Source organism: Poeciliopsis prolifica, unplaced genomic scaffold, assembly GCF_027474105.1.
Source record: "Poeciliopsis prolifica strain line A6 unplaced genomic scaffold, Auburn_PproV2 SCAFFOLD036, whole genome shotgun sequence".
NCBI classification, from domain to species: Eukaryota; Metazoa; Chordata; class Actinopteri; order Cyprinodontiformes; family Poeciliidae; genus Poeciliopsis; species Poeciliopsis prolifica.
Window position 1 is genome coordinate 4,840,816 of NW_026562411.1, and position 17,998 is coordinate 4,858,813.

The 17,998-nt window shown below is 36.3% G+C and overlaps 1 pseudogene; it reads right to left on the reverse strand.

The window, feature by feature from the left end:
* Positions 1–6,339: 6,339 nt before the first annotated feature.
* On the reverse strand, positions 6,340–16,263 carry LOC129374493 (lactase/phlorizin hydrolase-like; annotated as a pseudogene).
* Positions 16,264–17,998: the final 1,735 nt, after the last annotated feature.

Here is a 17,998-nt window from a genome sequence, read left to right on the forward strand (position 1 = left end):
GATTTCCTCTGATTGGAAAGCTATTTAAAGGATAAAACTCCTCCTATTTGGCATTTTCTCTACGGCTCTTATGATGGTTATGAAACCGAGTTTATCTAATTTTACCGTTTTATTGCACATGTCTGATATCCTCAGGAACACTTTGAACTCACACGTGTAAAAAAAAGCATTCTTATCAGATAACCATGGTTACAGGCCTTTTATGGTGAGCAGTACTTGTCAATATGAATGTCCGGGAAGTACTGTTGTACACTTCACTAAAAGATTAGTGATATAGAACCATCAGTGTGGAGGTGAAACTTCCACATGGATTATGCATGTTCACAATTACTGGATTTAGTTTTAGAATCAGGTTTAAGTAAATTTTCTTTCTGTTTGAAAATATTACAAATACACATTTAAATATATTGTGTCACTTCCTGCTCTTTACAGTATGTAAACACAACGTTAGATAAGAAGTTGTATATAGCATGTTTGTTTTTGACAAAACTAGACAATAAATAAATAAATAAATAAAACGTGTTATGCATTGTAACTTAAAGCAATAATTTCCCAGATGACCTTATTTGGTTTTCATGTCACCCTGTTTCTTTCACTCATTTTTTCCCCCTTTTCAACAATTTACCTTTTTTTACAGCAATGTTATATGATCTAGCTCTGCTATTCTTCTGGACTGTTATTATTGCCTTGTTTTTTCATCTTCCTCACCCCTTTGATTTTATTTTTATTTTTATTCTTTTTTCATGATTGAGCCAAGTTACTTTGAAAGACATCAGCCCCTTCAGCCATGTGCTACAGTTCATAATTTATAGTTCATGTACGCTATGAACTATACATTAACACTTGGTCAATGATAAGCGGATGTAGGCAATGAAAATGTGTTTTGAAAATAGACTAGAGGTTTAGTCTTTTCAGCTTTGCAAATATACCTTAAGAAAGATATACAGTTTCTGCATTTATCATTATTCATTTACTTTTGTTATAATTTCGAATATTTCCGATGATTGCAGTGTCTTGTGATGTAGCTCACATGTTTTAGGCTGTTTTTTTTAAAGCAGCTCGTGGTTGGATTTCATGTTGGATCACCCTCTAGAGAAAAGGTTTTGAATATACTACTATTTTTACTTGTTGTATACAAATGGTAATAGTTTCATTAACGTTTCCACATGAGTCCATCCAATATTTGCTAAAGCTGAATAAATCATTGATTTCATTTGCAACCTCTGGCAGCTTTTTAACATTTTCTTTATCAACTCCTGTTTCTGCATTTTTTAAAGGCAATGCAATTGATTTGTCATTTAATATTTTGCTTTATTTACTTGGTTTGTAAGACAAGTGTGCTGTGCATAAGGCATTTAAAAATAAAAAAAAATATTCAAATATCTTATTGGTATATGAGGGACTGAATGCACTATGGACATTTCAGGCATCATCCACACAGACCTGCTTACCTGATGCTCCCAGGAACTAAACTTGAAACCAACTGAATGAAAACCTAAGAATTATGTTCTGAAATTATTGGTCATTTTAAATCAAGTATACAAACCTCTGCATTTACAGCCCATTTCTTATAGAGGACAGTTTTATCTGCTGATCTATGTTCTACTAGATATATATATTAAAAAAAAATCGCAATTGTCAATATTTCTCCTATAGAAAAAAGATATAAGAATGCATAATGTAGGCACACTCTACTACAGGAGTTGAGTAGAGTGGACAGCAAGCACTGATGAGGTTATGTTCAGTTTCCTTGATAATGATTGGCTTTGTCCCCAGGAGTGGAAATAAGGAAGACTATGGATTTTTTTTCCCTCTACAGTGTTGCAAGATAGTTTTCACTGTTCATATTAGTTCAATTTAAAAAATGTTTTGCATCTTAACTATTAAAATAGGCAAGTGTTTTTCAAAGTGGTCTAAAGTACTGGTGAATTATAATGTTCACTTTAGTATGAATATGGAGGACAGAAACAACACATAAGACATCAAATTCCCACTTATTCTTACTTTTTATGAATAGTAAGCATACTAGAGTTAGCACTGGAGCACAGCTAGGCATGAAAGGATGTTAGAAAAATAGTCAATTTCAAACTATTTAAAAGTAAGGTTGTGAAGATTACTTGAAATTAATTTGTGGAAAACACAAGCTGGCACCAGTTGTGAAATATGGAGATTTTGTATGTCTGGAGACATTAGTTTTATTGTTTTAGTCTTGCCAACAATATGATGGGGAGAGTAACTGTGTCCAAAGCTAATTTGATGAATGTAAAGGGTGTTTCAATGTGAGAACAAGCCAACACATTACCCTGTTCTATTCACTAAGTTATCTCTTCAAGAGCAAAATGTGAACACATTTCACATGTTCTAATAACACTGGGTAATGAGAGCGGGAAAATAACTTCCCATTTATTACCGTCAGGCTGTGATGAGTGATAAAGCCTCACATGCCTTTATGGAAAACATTTCAAAAACTGTTTAGTTATAAGCTGTATGTTTATGCTCAAACAGGGACTCAATGGAAATGGACCTGCGAGACTTCACACTTCACTCCTATGAGAAATTTTCCTACATATAGATATCTTCACTAACAGTGTTTTTTGTTTACTTTGTTTGGTTTATTATGCCTTTTGTGATTAACCAAACACTTGACGCCTATTCTAGAAAATAATTTTGGGATACATTTTTGTGTTTTTGCATAAGTTTACTGGATTACTTGGCTGCAATCAGTATGTTGAGGTCAAACTTTAAAGGATTTTGTTATCATGTTTGTGTCAAGATTGTTTTCCTTTTGCCGGTGTTCATTAGCAAGAGTAATAAAGGCAGTATTTTATAAGTACAATAATATTTTTCATAAGCTTTTACTACAGACCCAAAGTTCACAGTAAATGAGATAAAGGCGACACAGCCCAAGAGACTTTTGAAAAATAAATGTTTAATTTATGTTAAACACGTGTTGAAATTTATTGCAGGACTGTGTTTTTTCTAAACTCTAAGCATTTTCTAAAGCTTTAGGGTATTTGCAAATTAGACAAACTCCTTCATATGAACACTGGAAATACTGTTTGAGAAATGAGGACATGGGCTAAAAACAAATATCACTTTAGCACAAATACAACCTACCAACAGATACTCAAATATGTACCGAGCTAAGATTTCAGATTATATGGACTCAAAAAACACATTAATTACATTTATCTAGCTATATTAAGGATTTTTTTCCCACCTGTAAAATGCTTTAGGCAGAACACAAATTTGCATTCTTACAATGAAGCTAAAATTATGAAACTTTTTTTTTTATTTCCTAAAATTCTCAGTAAAGAGCAAAGTAAAAATATTTTTACTCCTCCAGTCTTCATTGGACACTGATGATGAGACAAAAATAATTACAAAGTTGTAAATTGAATCACAATTTGAATTGAATGTCTTTATGATCATTGTCTGGTTGACATACAGTGAATTTGATTCTCCAAAGAAAAGGATTGTTGTCTTTCTCACTCTCACTTTAAGACACGCACACTTAAACAAAGGCGTAAAACTATTACTTAGGTATAGGAATAAATCAAGACTAAAGTGCAACTTTTACTGCGAGGAATCCACAATACCTGATGAATGGAGAGTCATTCCCATTGGATCTTATGTTGCTTTAAATGCCACTTAGGGAGGTTAGCATGTTGTGTTATCCAAATGAAAGCAGCAAGTGATCGTCATGCAGATCACTTGGAAGGATTAGTTTTAAGTTATTTGCACTGTTTACTTGAGAATCAGGTGGATAGTTTTAGTTTGGAGGCTGCAGAGGTCTACAAGGTTTCTTTTCAATATGAACTGAGACATAAAAAGGGGCAACAGTTCCTCAGGAATGAAACAATCTGCTAATGATGGCCATCATATCCTTCTGAATTTTAAGCACAGTGAATCAGCTCAAGATTCCCAGTCCTCCATTGTACACAAATATGGTTGAGGATGAAACATTGACAGTTAGCTGATTTGAAACTGAACAGCCCCGTGCTGCACATTAGAAAGTTGAACAAGGTACACTTCAACCTGATGTCATTTAACGATACTCTTTTTGGGGTCGGAGTGGAAAGCCAGTAAAAAATCCAAGGTGTATCTCCTTGACAAAGTTTGTAATATTTCATGTAGAAAGAGCCTCAGCCTTTGCTACAAATGCAATATTACACATGCAGATAAATGGTTCGGGTAGCAGACATGCCAACAGTGCTCAGGCTTACGTAGTGTAAAATCAGTAAATCTGCACTCCTTTGTAGCTCCTGTTTAAATGATTCAGGAAAAGATAAATAAACTGGTTCTGAATAAGGCACTTGATTTGATTTTCTAGTGATTTTCTTCATTTCTTCTCCAATGTTTCATTTGGGATGTTCCCTCTAAGTTTCCGTTTCGCTGTACAACTCGTTTCTAGTAATAGGACTCAGCGGGTATCTTAATAATTATTTGTGAATGGGACATGTCTCCCTCACAATTGAAAATGATTTGTTTGCACTTTCACGATATTTTCAATAAAATATTGCTTCCTTATTATGAACACTGGGAATGAGGAAAATGGGCTCTTGATAGAATCCTTACATTTGTAAAATTCTTCTCTTGGTTCTCCTAGTTACCAACAACTCCTCACTGCACAGGATGCCATTAATGATAAATACATGATATATTGACATATTCCTCTTACAGGTGAATACAGTTGTGTTGTGTGCTAACTTATCATTCCCATGATAACTTAATCAGAAGCGTTAAAGGTCGGAAGGGAGATAAAGTAATGCGCTAGTGGAGATTGTGTTCTCTATTTCTTACGTCAGAAAGGCCATAAATTACAAACAGAATTAAATTTGCTCAGAGAAATAATCAGTGGGCAGAGGACAGCAATATTTATATCTTCTGTTACATTCAGCTTCTGGTTAAAGATCAGAAATGTAAAACTAACCACAAAAAACTAACAAAGTCTGGGTTTGCGCTACAAGATCTATGTTTAAAATGCTCTCGTATTGTTGTGGAGAAACAGATCAGGAGAGTATATTATCCCTGAATTAAGTAAGCATACACCCTAGAATTGGTGCCAGGAAAATGCAATTTAATAATCTCTATGATAAACTTAATAGGAAAATGTAGGTACATTGCCCACATCAAACAGATCCGTGCCTTATCCTTAAGCCAAGCCTGTTGGAAAGACTTGGCAGTGAGCAGCTGCTTGTTGGCACAAACAAGTGGACTTTCCCCTCAGTATCCCATTCCCTGACCACTATGGCTCATGAACAAGACCCCCCGCCCCCTCTTTCTCCAAATCATTAAGCACCTGACCATGACAAATATAATCCCAATGCTGTCATCACTTATATCAAATCATGTTCAGGTCAGATTAACTACCCACACTGACTGGTTCCAGGAGGGTGCTTCATCACCACTTGCGTCTTTCTTTTTTTTGTAGCTGAATAAACACATCAAACGTCACTAACGATATTCTCCCAGAATTGGTGACTTCACATTGGACAGATGAGGAAAAACTGGAATTTATATACATATATAAATATCAGTTGTTCTTAACCTGGGTTCGATCGACCCTAGGGGTTCGATGACTAGTTCAGCGGAGCCTCTGCCACGGAGGCCCCTTGTGTAAAGTCATGATGTCGTAGTTGTAGGTTGTGTGGTTTCTTTCTCAATATTTTAATAACCATACTAAACCATATCTCTCTCTCTCTCTCTCTCTCTATATATATATATATATATATATATATAGATAGATATATCTATATAGATATAGATATATCTATCTATCTATATATATATATATAGATAGATAGATATATCTATATCTATATAGATATATATAGATATAGATCTATCTATATATATATAGATAGATAGATATATCTATATCTATATAGATATATCTATCTATATATATATATATCCGTAAGTCACTCTCTGCTTGTCATACTTTCTCTCCCTATATATATCTATATATATATAACATATATATATGTTATATATATATAGATATATCTATATATATCTATCTATATCTATATATATCTCTATATCTATATATATATATATATATATATATATATATATATAATATAGATATAGATATATATCTATATATCTATATATATATATATATATATATATATATATATATATATATATATATAGATATAGATATAGATAGATATATATAGGGAGAGAAAGTATGACAAGCAGAGAGTGACTTACGGATATAGAACAGTTAAAAAAAAAGAAACAAAATATACAGTCAGAGGTTCTTTCAAAATAAATAAAACATAAGTATATTTGGAAGAAACAGATAAGTACAAAATCTATTTGCTTCATTTCAACATTTTTATTTATTAGAATCTTGATAAGCAACAAAGATCTGATATTGGTTGGTTGTTATGTTCTGCTTTGTCCATTTTGTCTCAATAACATTGACAAAATTGTTCTAAATGTTACAATAAGTTACTATGACAGTAACTAACAGTCATCTTTTTATTTGACAGTAAAATGTTCACACACGAAGAAAGCTTATAGGCTAGCATTTTATTTCTTTTACATTACTTTAACCGAGTCGACACAAAAACATTAACAAAGCAGAAAGTAGAATGAATCAGAAGTTTTATACAGGATTGAAATTAATTTTGCCATTAATTTACTTCAGTTAGCTTAATATTTTTCACAAAAAATATCATTATGATGAGGTAGAAAATTGTTTAAACAGCACAAACAGAAAAGCAAATGAAAACCTTCTCCAGAAACCTCCCAGCAAGAGATAAGCTCTTTTCTGCATAATTACTATCTGATTATTGTATAGAATAATTGTGTTTATATTATTTTAAATAAAGGACTATATCAGTGTCGAACTGTGGCTTTTTAACTGAATATTGTTTTCAGCAGAATTTACTCCTTTAAATTTAAACATGGACTTTCACATGTTTATATGTCTGCATTGCTGTTTTCATCATTTTCAGTCCAACTCTAGATTTTTAGTTTACTTGGATTTTTTGGAGCGCCTCTTAAATAAAAAGAAGCCGACAGACAAACAACATAATGCGGTTATTACAATCAGCAAAGCAAATGTTGTGTTAAATCCAGTCTCAGCTTCTTTGACGGAGAGCCTCATACCGAGGAAGTTCACATTGTTGATTACGTTGTCTGGTTCTTTAGTTACTGCAGGAAAAGATAAATACATATTTTAATTAATAATCTTCAACAGACCATTAACAGTGAAACAGTAAACTTTGTAACGTTGCATTCTGAAACAAATACAGAGGCTTCCAGATAATCCAGCTGGTGATTAAAGTAAATTTGATTATCAATCACATGTCCAACTTTGCATTTTCATTTTTTAAAAATCTGAAACCTTACCTTCAGGTTTAGCAGTTGTGGTGGATTTAATTGTAGATGTAGTGGAAGATCTAGTCGTAGTCGTAGCGGCAGCGGTAGGGATAGCTGTCGGGTTAGAGTTCCAACACTCGTGAGGTCCAGTTGCTGGGTCAGGAAACCCGTTGCAGCTGATGATGGAGGAGTAAAAGGACACCGAGGCTTTGGGGGTTCGAGGCAGATCAGGGTCTGAGCGATTGACGTAGAAAAGTCCAAATCTTTCTGTATAACCAACAGCCCATTCCAGGTTGTCCAGCAGAGACCAAGCAGTGTAGCCAATGACATTCACGTCATCAAGCAAATAAGCTGCAGAAAAAAGAAACTATTTTATAATGCACAAAAACTGGAAATTGATATTTTTTTATGTAAGTTTCTTTATTTAAATATTTAATGAAGGCTTTAACAGATTTTATTCAGACAACAGATTTGTTTTCTTCTTAGAGTTAAGAATTTTAGACGTCCTTGGATAGTCCATGAAGTTGTTTAAATACCTTTCAGCATTTGGTTGATGTACTTTTCATAGAAGTATTTCCTGTGTACGTCATTCAGATCAACTGGCCCGTTTTCAGAGACACCGTTCTCAGTGATGATTATTGGAGGATTTCCAAACTCATGCTTAATGAATTTCAGCAATCTTCGGAGACCAAATGGTGTCATCGTCAGCCAGTGTGAACCTGACTCCAACCAGGTACGATCTCTAAGAAGTACCACGCCCCTGTAACAGGAATTAGTCCAGGATTTAGCTTATGAAAAGTCCTGGACACTTTGATAACAGAAAATTTTGATAAAAGAATATCCAGTCATTAGTTCATTTTAAAGCTGTCTTTTGAAATGCATTACCTGTCTGCCTCAAAGTGCTGAATTTCCCCAAAGTCAACAGGAAATGCCAAGACACTGCAGTAATGGTTTAATCCAAAATAATCATATGTGCCATTAATTCGCTTAATTTCCTCAAGGGTAAACTCGGGCAGCCTTAAGAAGAAATAAGTTGTATGACAGAACTTATCAGTACATGTATTCAGTTTAAAACAAACTTAAGAAGAACCTGCATAGAGATTCCTTTGGACAAACGTTATGGTTTGTCCAAAGCATTAAAAAATAGAACCCAAGTTTTTACCTGGATTTCGTCAAACCACCTGCAAGACTTTGCTCCAGAACAGATCTCTTCATTAGTGGGCTGTAATCACCATTAAAAATGGGATGGGCATACCAGCCAAGATAAAACTGTGGATACGGTTTGACACACAGGAATCGTCAAAAATATCACTCAACAAGGTTTTCTGTTAAACAGTGACAAAACAATATATACCTCAACAACACTTCGTGCAGCTTCATAGTCCTCTTGCTTGTAGGGGTTTCTGGGTTCTGCCCAGTCCGCATTTACAGTGATGGAAACCAGTCCCCCCTGTGAGGCTCTGTATTTGTCATTGTAGACATGCCAGGCCTCTGCATGGGCTTTGATTATGTTGTGACTTACAATGTATGGAAGAGTATCTGGTCGATCACTGAAACCTGAAAAAAACACAAAAATAAACTGTGATGTTGATTTTCTTATGTAGATGTAATTCAAGCATTCTGCTAGTAAATGCAGCCTATTTTCTTAAGAGTTGACAAAAGTCTGACACTGACTATGCTGAAACTTTCTGAAAATAAAGTGTAATTCTGGTTATACCGACCTGGGGCGTGTGTGCCTTGGACATGGCCTAATATTGCCATTATGAAAGGCTCGTTGAAAGTGATCCAAAGTTGCACTTTGGGACCAAGATGCTGAAACATAACATCCGCATAATCCCTGAATCGTTCAATGATGGTCTCATTTTCCCAACCTCCAACGTCCTGTAGAGCTTGCGGGAGATCCCAGTGGTACAAAGTGACCTGGTCCAAAAGAAAAACTGTTGGTAAAAGAGGAATAACTTTTTTCTTAATGAATATTTTAGAAGAAGTACTTACTTGAGGCTGAATGTTCGCGGCAAGAAGGGAATCCAGAAGTTTCTTGTAGTGATCTAGTCCAGCCTGATTGATGTACTTGGTAGTTCCATCTGGTAGGATTCGTGGCCAGGATATGGAGAAGCGATAGTGAGACACCTTCACTGTCTTCAGTGCAGCAATGTCATCTTCCATCTTATTGTAACTGTTACAAGCAATGTCTCCAGTGTCATGCTGAAGTATATTTCCAGGAGTGTGTGTAAACGTGTCCCAGATGCTGAGACCTTTTCCACCTTGTCTCCAGGCCCCTTCAATCTATAAAAGGAAAGTCAGAACTGAAGATGCGTCTAATTTCTTGTTGCAGAATATCTGGAAGACTTTTTTGTGTGGGGTGGCAAAAACAAGGGCTAAAACAGAAATACAAATCTTATTTATTTGTGTTAATGCAAACCATTAATACGAATGGTTTGCATTTGTGTAAAATGAAAACATAAGAACATAACAACTTTATGGTTGTTTTCTTTCAACTAAAACCATGCCAAAAATTAAATGTTCTCATGAACAGAAATTGTTCATTTAAAAAAAAAGGGAAAATAGCCTCTGATGAACAGAACATGAATGAAAGTTTGGAGTACATTTATTGACCTTTTAACCTCGGCTTTTAATTTACTGGTCACAATTGTAATATAACACTTTGGTTGTAAAATATCCAAGGTCAGTGACTAGGTCGTCTTGCTGGAACATTGGTCAACAACTTTAAAATAAAAACACCACTCAGCTGCCACTTTTACAAAACAGCCAATTGGAATCTGTGATTTAAATCTCATCACCACATCTACAGTAGCGATGTGCTTATTCAGCTAAAAAAACATGGAAACAAAAACGCAAGCAGTGATGAAGCACCCTGCTGGAACCAGTCAGTCTGGGTAGTTAATCTGACCTGAACATGATTTGATATAAGTGATGACAGCATTTGGATTATATTTGTCATGTAAGACTTTTCACCTGGTATGATGCTGTTGCACTACTCCAAATGAAATCCTTTTTGAATTCTCCATATATCATCTTTTCATCATCTGGTAATGAAAAGCCATTATCCTTCATAATATTGTAGTAGAGATGAGCAGAAAACTTAGGTATTCTTGGTCGGTGTAGGTTATTGAAGTCTATGTAGTGGAGACCAAACCCCAACTGGTACCCATGTAGGAACTGAAAGGAATCCATGAGATATGTTGCATATCCTTTCACCTTGACTCCATCAAGTTCATAGGCTGTTAAAATAGAGGTAAAAACACAAACAGAAATTACTTGTGAATGACCAAGACATTGTAACATACAACATGTTTTATATTTATTACCGTACCTTTAAGAGCCTCATCAATATAAGTTTTGTAAAGAAATACTCTGTCAATATCATCATAAGCATATTCCATAGGAGTAGGAACCGAATTTTCAGTAATGTAAATATCTGGATTTCCATATTCTTCCTTGATCCAGTTGAGAAGCCTTCTCATGCCAAATGATACAGCTCTTGTGAATTCAATTGCTGTTGTTGGTTGATCAGTTATTTCTTCTTCAATATAGTCTCTGTCATTTTGATAGGATGGTGGTTCAATTGCACCTGTAACATGGGTTACTATTCTTGAAGTGTAGTGATTCACACAGAACATGTCAGCAGTTCCTTTGATCAAGTTCTTTTCCTCCTCTGTGAAAGAAGGGAGTCTTGACTCTTTAAGACCTTGGAATTCACTTTTGACCAAAACTTGGGCTTTCAGAGCCTCTGGATAGTCTCCATTCTTGAAGATTGGATGGGCAAACCAACCCAGGTTGAACTGCATTGCACGGTCAGCAGCAACAAGATCACGAGGGACATTGATGTCTTTAGGTTCAACCCATTCAGCATTAAGGGCAATGGAAACCATACCTCCCTGAGAAGCACGGTATTTATCATTATATGTATGGTAGGCTGTAGCGTGAGCTTTAATCAAGTTATGTGCAACTTGGTATGGTGCTGTTCCTGGCTCCTCCTTGTTTGGAGGGATTTGTCCGGTTCCATATCCTAACCATGCAAGTCCTTGAGGGTCATTCATGGTCATCCAGAATTTTACTCTGTCGCCAAAAGTGGCAAAGCAGAAGTCAGAATAATCATTAAAAATGTTAATCATCTCCACGTTTTGCCAGCCACCAATGTCTTGTAGAGCTGTGTGGGAGGTCCCAGTGATAAATTGTGACCATTGGGGTGATTTTTCTGGCCAAGAGGCCGTTAATAAGTCTGTTGTAATAATCAACACCCTTTTGGTTCAGGGATGCACGTCTACCATCGGGGAAGATTCTGGACCATGACAGTGAAAATCTGTATGATTTCACTTTCATAGCTTGCAGCATGTAAAGGTCTTCTTTAAGTTTATTGTAACTGTCACAGGCAATGTCTCCAGTCACATTATCAGGAATGCCACTACCTGGTTTCTGAGTGAATGTATCCCATACACTGGGTCCTTTCCCATCCTGGTTATATCCTCCCTCAATCTGGTAAGCTGATGATGAGACGCCCCATAAGAAGTCTTGCGAGAAATTGCCATAGTGATACATTTGCCGGTCAAACTTTCTCTGTGGTGTAAATTTTTCCCAGACAGCTTTTGACGCTGATGGGACCTCTGAGGGTGGCAGTGGGGTGGAACGGCGAGATGGTGATATTTTCACACCTTCAAAATGATCTTGTTTACGTGAAACAAAACCATTTTGCTCGATGATCTGAGCAAAAAATATGCTGATTGTTTTGGTGTTCTTGGTCTGTTTCCATCTTCAAAATTTACATGATGTAATCCAAATCTTTCACTGTACCCTTTATTTCCCTCAAATCCATCCATAAGTGATTGCACCGTGAATCGCTGCACGTCCACTTTATCGACTTCAATAGCTACAAAAGAAGACAACATGAAAAAGTTATGATTGGTCTCTTTCTAGTAAAAATGTGCCAGATAATACAGAAATTACAAGCACTAACCATTTAGGGCTGCACTGATGTAACCCCTCATGTACTCTATTCTGCTAACATCATTCAGGGTGTCTCCACTGTTATCTGTTGGCATGCCATTCCCAGTTATGTAAATGGGCACATTGTTAACAGTTAGATATGTTGTTTTAATGTGGGTCAGAAGTAACCGTAGCCCTGTGGGCATGGAGTAGATCCAGTCTGATGCTGTAGCAGGCCATGAAGGATCCACTTTTGCCTGGAAGTCTCCAACTCCTGCAGGGCCAGGGATGCACCCACCTGCACTGGTGCTAACTAAACGGGAGGTATAATGATTTAAACCAAAAAAGTCAGACGTTCCCTTGATTCTCGCCTTCTCTTCATCAGTGAAAGTTGGAAGCACTGCTGGCACAGATGAGGACACTCTTTTGCTTTGTTTGCAATCTGAGCTTTGAGAACCGCAGAATAATCCCCATCTATGAAGATTGGATGGGCAAACCAGCCTAGCATAAACTCCAGGTAGCGTGTTGCAGCTGCCTTATCTTCAGGGTTGGTAGCATCAGCAGCCTCTGCCCAGTCAGAGTTTAATGCAATGCCCGCTTTCCCTCCCTGTGTCTTTCTGTAATTGTCATTGTAGACATGCCAGGCTTCAGCATGGGATTTCAGTATATTATGAGTAACCTGTAGAAATAAGAATTAAAAAGTGAAGGTTTATATTCTAAACAATCTTCAGACATGTTTAAAAGGTTTTGATGTGGGGATACCGCTATGTTTACCTGATAAGAAGCAGTCCCATAGTCTTTTATTCCTGGAGCATGCACACCTGTGCCATATCCAGCATGGCTCACCACCCAGGGACTACTGAATGTGTTCCAGCTCTTGACCCTGTCTCCATATCTATTGAAGCAGAAGGTTGCATAGTCCTTGTAAGCTGCAATAATGGAAGAGTTGGTCCATCCACCTTTGTCTTGGAGAGCCTGAGACAGATCCCAATGGTAGAGAGTGGCAACAGGCTGTATGCCAGATTCAATAAGAGCATTGATCAGATTGTCATAGTAGAGAGCTCCTTCTTCATTCAGGCTGTCTTTGAGACCTGAGGGGAATATACGGGCCCAGGAAATGGAGAACTGGTAGGTGTTGACTCCAAGACCTCGCAGAAGGTAGACATCTATATCGACCTTTCTGTAGCTGTCAGCAGCTGTGTCAGCAGTATGATTATTAAAGGCTTGGTTTTCATGACCAAAACGATCCCAGATGGTCTCGCCTTTCCCCTCTGCTGCCCATGCACCTTCAACCTTGAAAGACTCTGAGGATGTTGCCCATTGGAAGCCGGCAGGGAATGCTTTAGTGAGGGAAAGATCTTTTTCCTGAGCACTTTGGTCACCATTTCTGCTGAAATGTGCTTTACCACTTTTAAAAAATGAGAAGATCAAATAGAAATAAGAATGAAAAAGCACTCTTTGTATCTGTAATTGTTTTATCTATACAAAGTCTTACCTGTCTACGGGATCCTGCATCTCCAGTTGCACCAACACATCCTTCATGTCACATCCAATAATATTCAGATCATCTCTTTGTACGACTGTTTGAAAGAATGACTGTCTTATGACATTGCAATAAATCCAAGAATACTTTTCCTCAATTGTCATATTTGAGTTATTCCTCTGACCTTGAACTTGTCACTTTATTGAAGACATTTCATTCACTAGAAATCCTTTACAAATCCTTAATTTTTAAGCCTCAATTCTATTGCCTTTCATATCTGATGGTCATATTTCTTAAAAAACTGCGAATGTTACATCAGTGTTGGTGAATTTACGATAACTATGGCCCTTATTATTACAAATGGAGGGTTGTTGTACATATATTGACTAATGAATGCTTCACAAAAGAAAAAGTTGCTATTCCATAATAAAAAGTAATTGTAGCAAAATTGTTTTCACTGATTTTAATCATGAAATATGATTATTTGGAAACTTAAAAGGATGTTTCTCTTTAAGAAGTAATTCAGTTATATGAGTAGGCTTGCATGTGCTATTTATGATTATGTCAGTGATTGTAATAGTATATATAATGTTTATATTTTTAGAACGTTTATATTTTAGCAAATTAAAATTTGCTCCAATCTGTTTACTCACAGTTATGAATATATTTTAGTGGTGTCTCTCCATGCACATCTAATGCTACAGTTGCTACTATTTTTCATTTTACTTGTGATATTTCTTGATTGATTGACATATAATAATCATGATAATGCTAGTAATAATAGTAATTAACATTCCGTCAGCCATGCATCCTGGCATTGTGTTTATGAATTTGTAATTTGTCCTTCTCTGTTCAGGTCAAGTTCTTTTACTTTTTATATTTGCCTTTACATAATCTTGTTTATGATCTCTTAGTCTTAAGTTGTGATGCTGATACAAAGACCTATTTATCACGTTAAAAGTAATAATTTGCAAACTAAGCAAAACATCTGATAGTACTAATTTTTGAACTGAAATTTTGTTGAGCTTTTTTTGTTCAACAAACAAAATCAGGCATGCCAGCCTGGTTGGTAATGAACATCACATACCATTCAGCAAGTTTCCAAGAGGCTCTTGTTCATTGTGTGAACAGTCATGAACTGTCAGCTTGTATATCAGGATTGGCGTGTTTCCAGCGGACATCTGCAGCATAACAAGTGGCTGCATTTTAGTTTTCATGTAAAACACAAACAACCTCTATGAAAGTAGTTTACCTGGAGGTTTTTCAACTCCTTTGCATAGTTTGCAGAAGAAATGCAACTGAAATCCATGTCCACTGACAAGAAATCGACCTGTATTGATCCGGAGATAATTACAGCAATGATGATTAGATAGGAAGTGAGGAAATGACAGAGTTGCAGTCATAGAACACAGAAGTTATGTTTCTCCTGAATAAATTGGCAAAATGCATCCAGTTGTTTATTTAGTTTTTTTCTTTTTTTTTTTTTTGCTTGCATTCAGTTTTGGATTTCAAATAAAGACACAGGGGAACTTTATGAGAAGTGCAAATTATTTCTCATTCATCTCTCACTCATATTACACTATCACTAATATTAGTTGTTCACTTCTAACTAACATTAGACAACTTACAGTTGTTGAACCTTTAAGTTGGGAAAGCACAAATCCATCTGTTCCTTTCAGCCCAATTGACAGAGGTCTCCCTGCAAAATGCAAATGCATTGAAGAAATACGTTTAAATAACTTTGACTTTAGTCAGTATTACAATAAGAAGCATGTATAATTTGCAATTTTTTTTCGAGCTTTGCTTGCAATAGACATTTGTTAAGTCAATATATCTGTGTAGCGCATTTCTTTTTTGTAAAAAAAAAAAACTCACCAATTCCAGGGAAGTTGTGATGGTAAAACTGGTAAATCTTCTTGTTCAGCTGGAGGATGTTTTGCAGATGGTGGTCACCTGCAGCCTGGCCCTCATGCAAAACCTCATCCAGGTCACTAAATGTCACCCATGACTGTGCCAGTGGCCCAAACACCTTCAGAGCGAACTCGGCATACTGCTGAAACATCTCTAGTAGCCACTGACTTTCCCAGCCACCATACCTGGACCTGAAAGACTCTGGAACATCTGACCCATGAAGGATGACGAGTGGCTGCAGCCCTTCCTCCAGCAGCTGCTTCAGGAGGGTCTGATAGCAGCTAACTACACCTGGTTGGGGTTCGCTTGCGAGGCCTGTTGGAAGGAGCTGGACCCAAGACAGCGGGACTTTGAAGTGTGTCACCCCTTTGCTCCGGAGGTACTCAAAATACAGTTTGGAGTTGGCTGGTATGGGATGACTGCAGTCAAAGGCAACTTTTTCCCCATGCTGAAGGTTCTCAGTTCAGGTTGTGCCAGGGGGCCTGCAAGAAGCATAAGTCATCCTGTCTTTTCACCCCCCTACCTTGACTTCCAAGGATGCACAGAAAGTGCAAACAGCCCAGCCACAACAGCTTCTCCATTGTAGCCCGACAAAGATGCACTGAAAATTTTCTTTGTATTGCTATTTAAAGAAAATGATCTTCCGATTTTATGGCATCTGTTCTTCTAAAGCTCCTTCATGATGGTTGGATAGTTATTCAAGTTATCTAATTTTACTGTTTTATTACACATGTGTAATATTCTTATGAACAATGAACTCACACGTTCCTCCTTATCAGTTATAAAACCATGTTTGAAGGTCTTCTAAGGTGATCGTGAGGAGAAAAATTCAGGAAACTATGCAGCACATCCCTTAGGAAACAATCAAGGTTATATAGCTATTAGTGTGGAAGCAAAAGTTCCAAATAAATTATGGCCTTAAATAAATTATGTGGATTTAATTTATTTCAAACTTAGGTTCAGGTAAACTCTTTACATTGTTTTACATATGAGTACAGAGTTAAAATACAATTCTCCAAAGTCTGTAAACACAATATCAGATGAGGTTGTAGATCAGCTTTTACTGCAGTAACTTAAAGCAGTGGTTAAAGTACCGGGAATAAACCTTTCACAGTGGTTGCCTCCAGTTTGTGGAATGCTTTGGAATGTCTTGATCCTGTTTATTCTTCCAAGTAGTAGTTCAGGACACATTTAGTCAGTGTGGCTTTTAATTAGTTTTTATTCTGCATCATGTTATGTGTGTTCTGTTATATCCTTTTATGTTTTTTTCTCCTGCATTTTCAAGTTTTTCATTGTGAAGCACTGTGGTTTCTGATCCATGAAAGGTGTCATATAAATCATGTTTATTCACATACTTATTAATGAATTATTTTCTTTCAGTCTTGTGTCTTTTATCACACTCCAGGAATAATTTGTCTTGGTATGTTTTTTTTTTAACATAAGTTTTATGGCAGTACTCATCAGTTTGGCAAGATCAAAATGTTAGTTTTGAAACCGTGTTTTGGTGAAGATTGTTTTCCTTTCTGCTGTCAGTGCTTAATAACTGTGGAGTGTTGGAGGCAATGTTTTATAAGTTTGATAATAGTTTTCATAAACATTTACCAAAGACTCAAAGTTCATGGTGACTGAGATAAAAGCGATGCAGTACAGGGAAGACTTTGATCAAATTGGAAAAAATTAATAAACTTAAGTTACATTTATTAAAAGCATGTTTTAACAAAAAAAGAAGAATGCTTCAAAGAATGAAATGCTGCAATTATAGAATACAAAAGCAAAACTCAGAATCAAGAAAAACTAATTACAAATTAAAAATGCTACAAACCACAGCAGAATGCTGCAGTTACAGGAAGGAGAAACATGAGGGAAAATTGCACAATCAAAGGATGAACACAATACTTTTGTGCACATATATATTTATATATATATAGTATATCTCAGTCACACTGAAGAAGTCTGGCTTTGAGCTTTAAAATGGCCACTCTCATTTTTCCACATGGATGCAGCAAAGGGAGGGTAATAAAACTGCTTTTAAGGACGCAGCCCTGCGTCTCCAATGCCGAACCATGGATATGTTCACGCTGAGCCGTGGCTATTGATCTGTATTCCAGATCGATAGCCTTCAACTCAAAAGCGTCCTCATATGAACTTCTTCGTGTGGTTTCCATGTTAAGAGGTATGAGTTTGAAAAAATTTCTCCATCGTGCTGCTAGCATGTTTTTGTTCTCAAAGAAAATCAGCACTTTCTTCTTTGATTTCCAATTTTGACTTCCAACGTTTCACTTCTTGCTTAACAATCTGATGATTGGAGAAAAATCCACA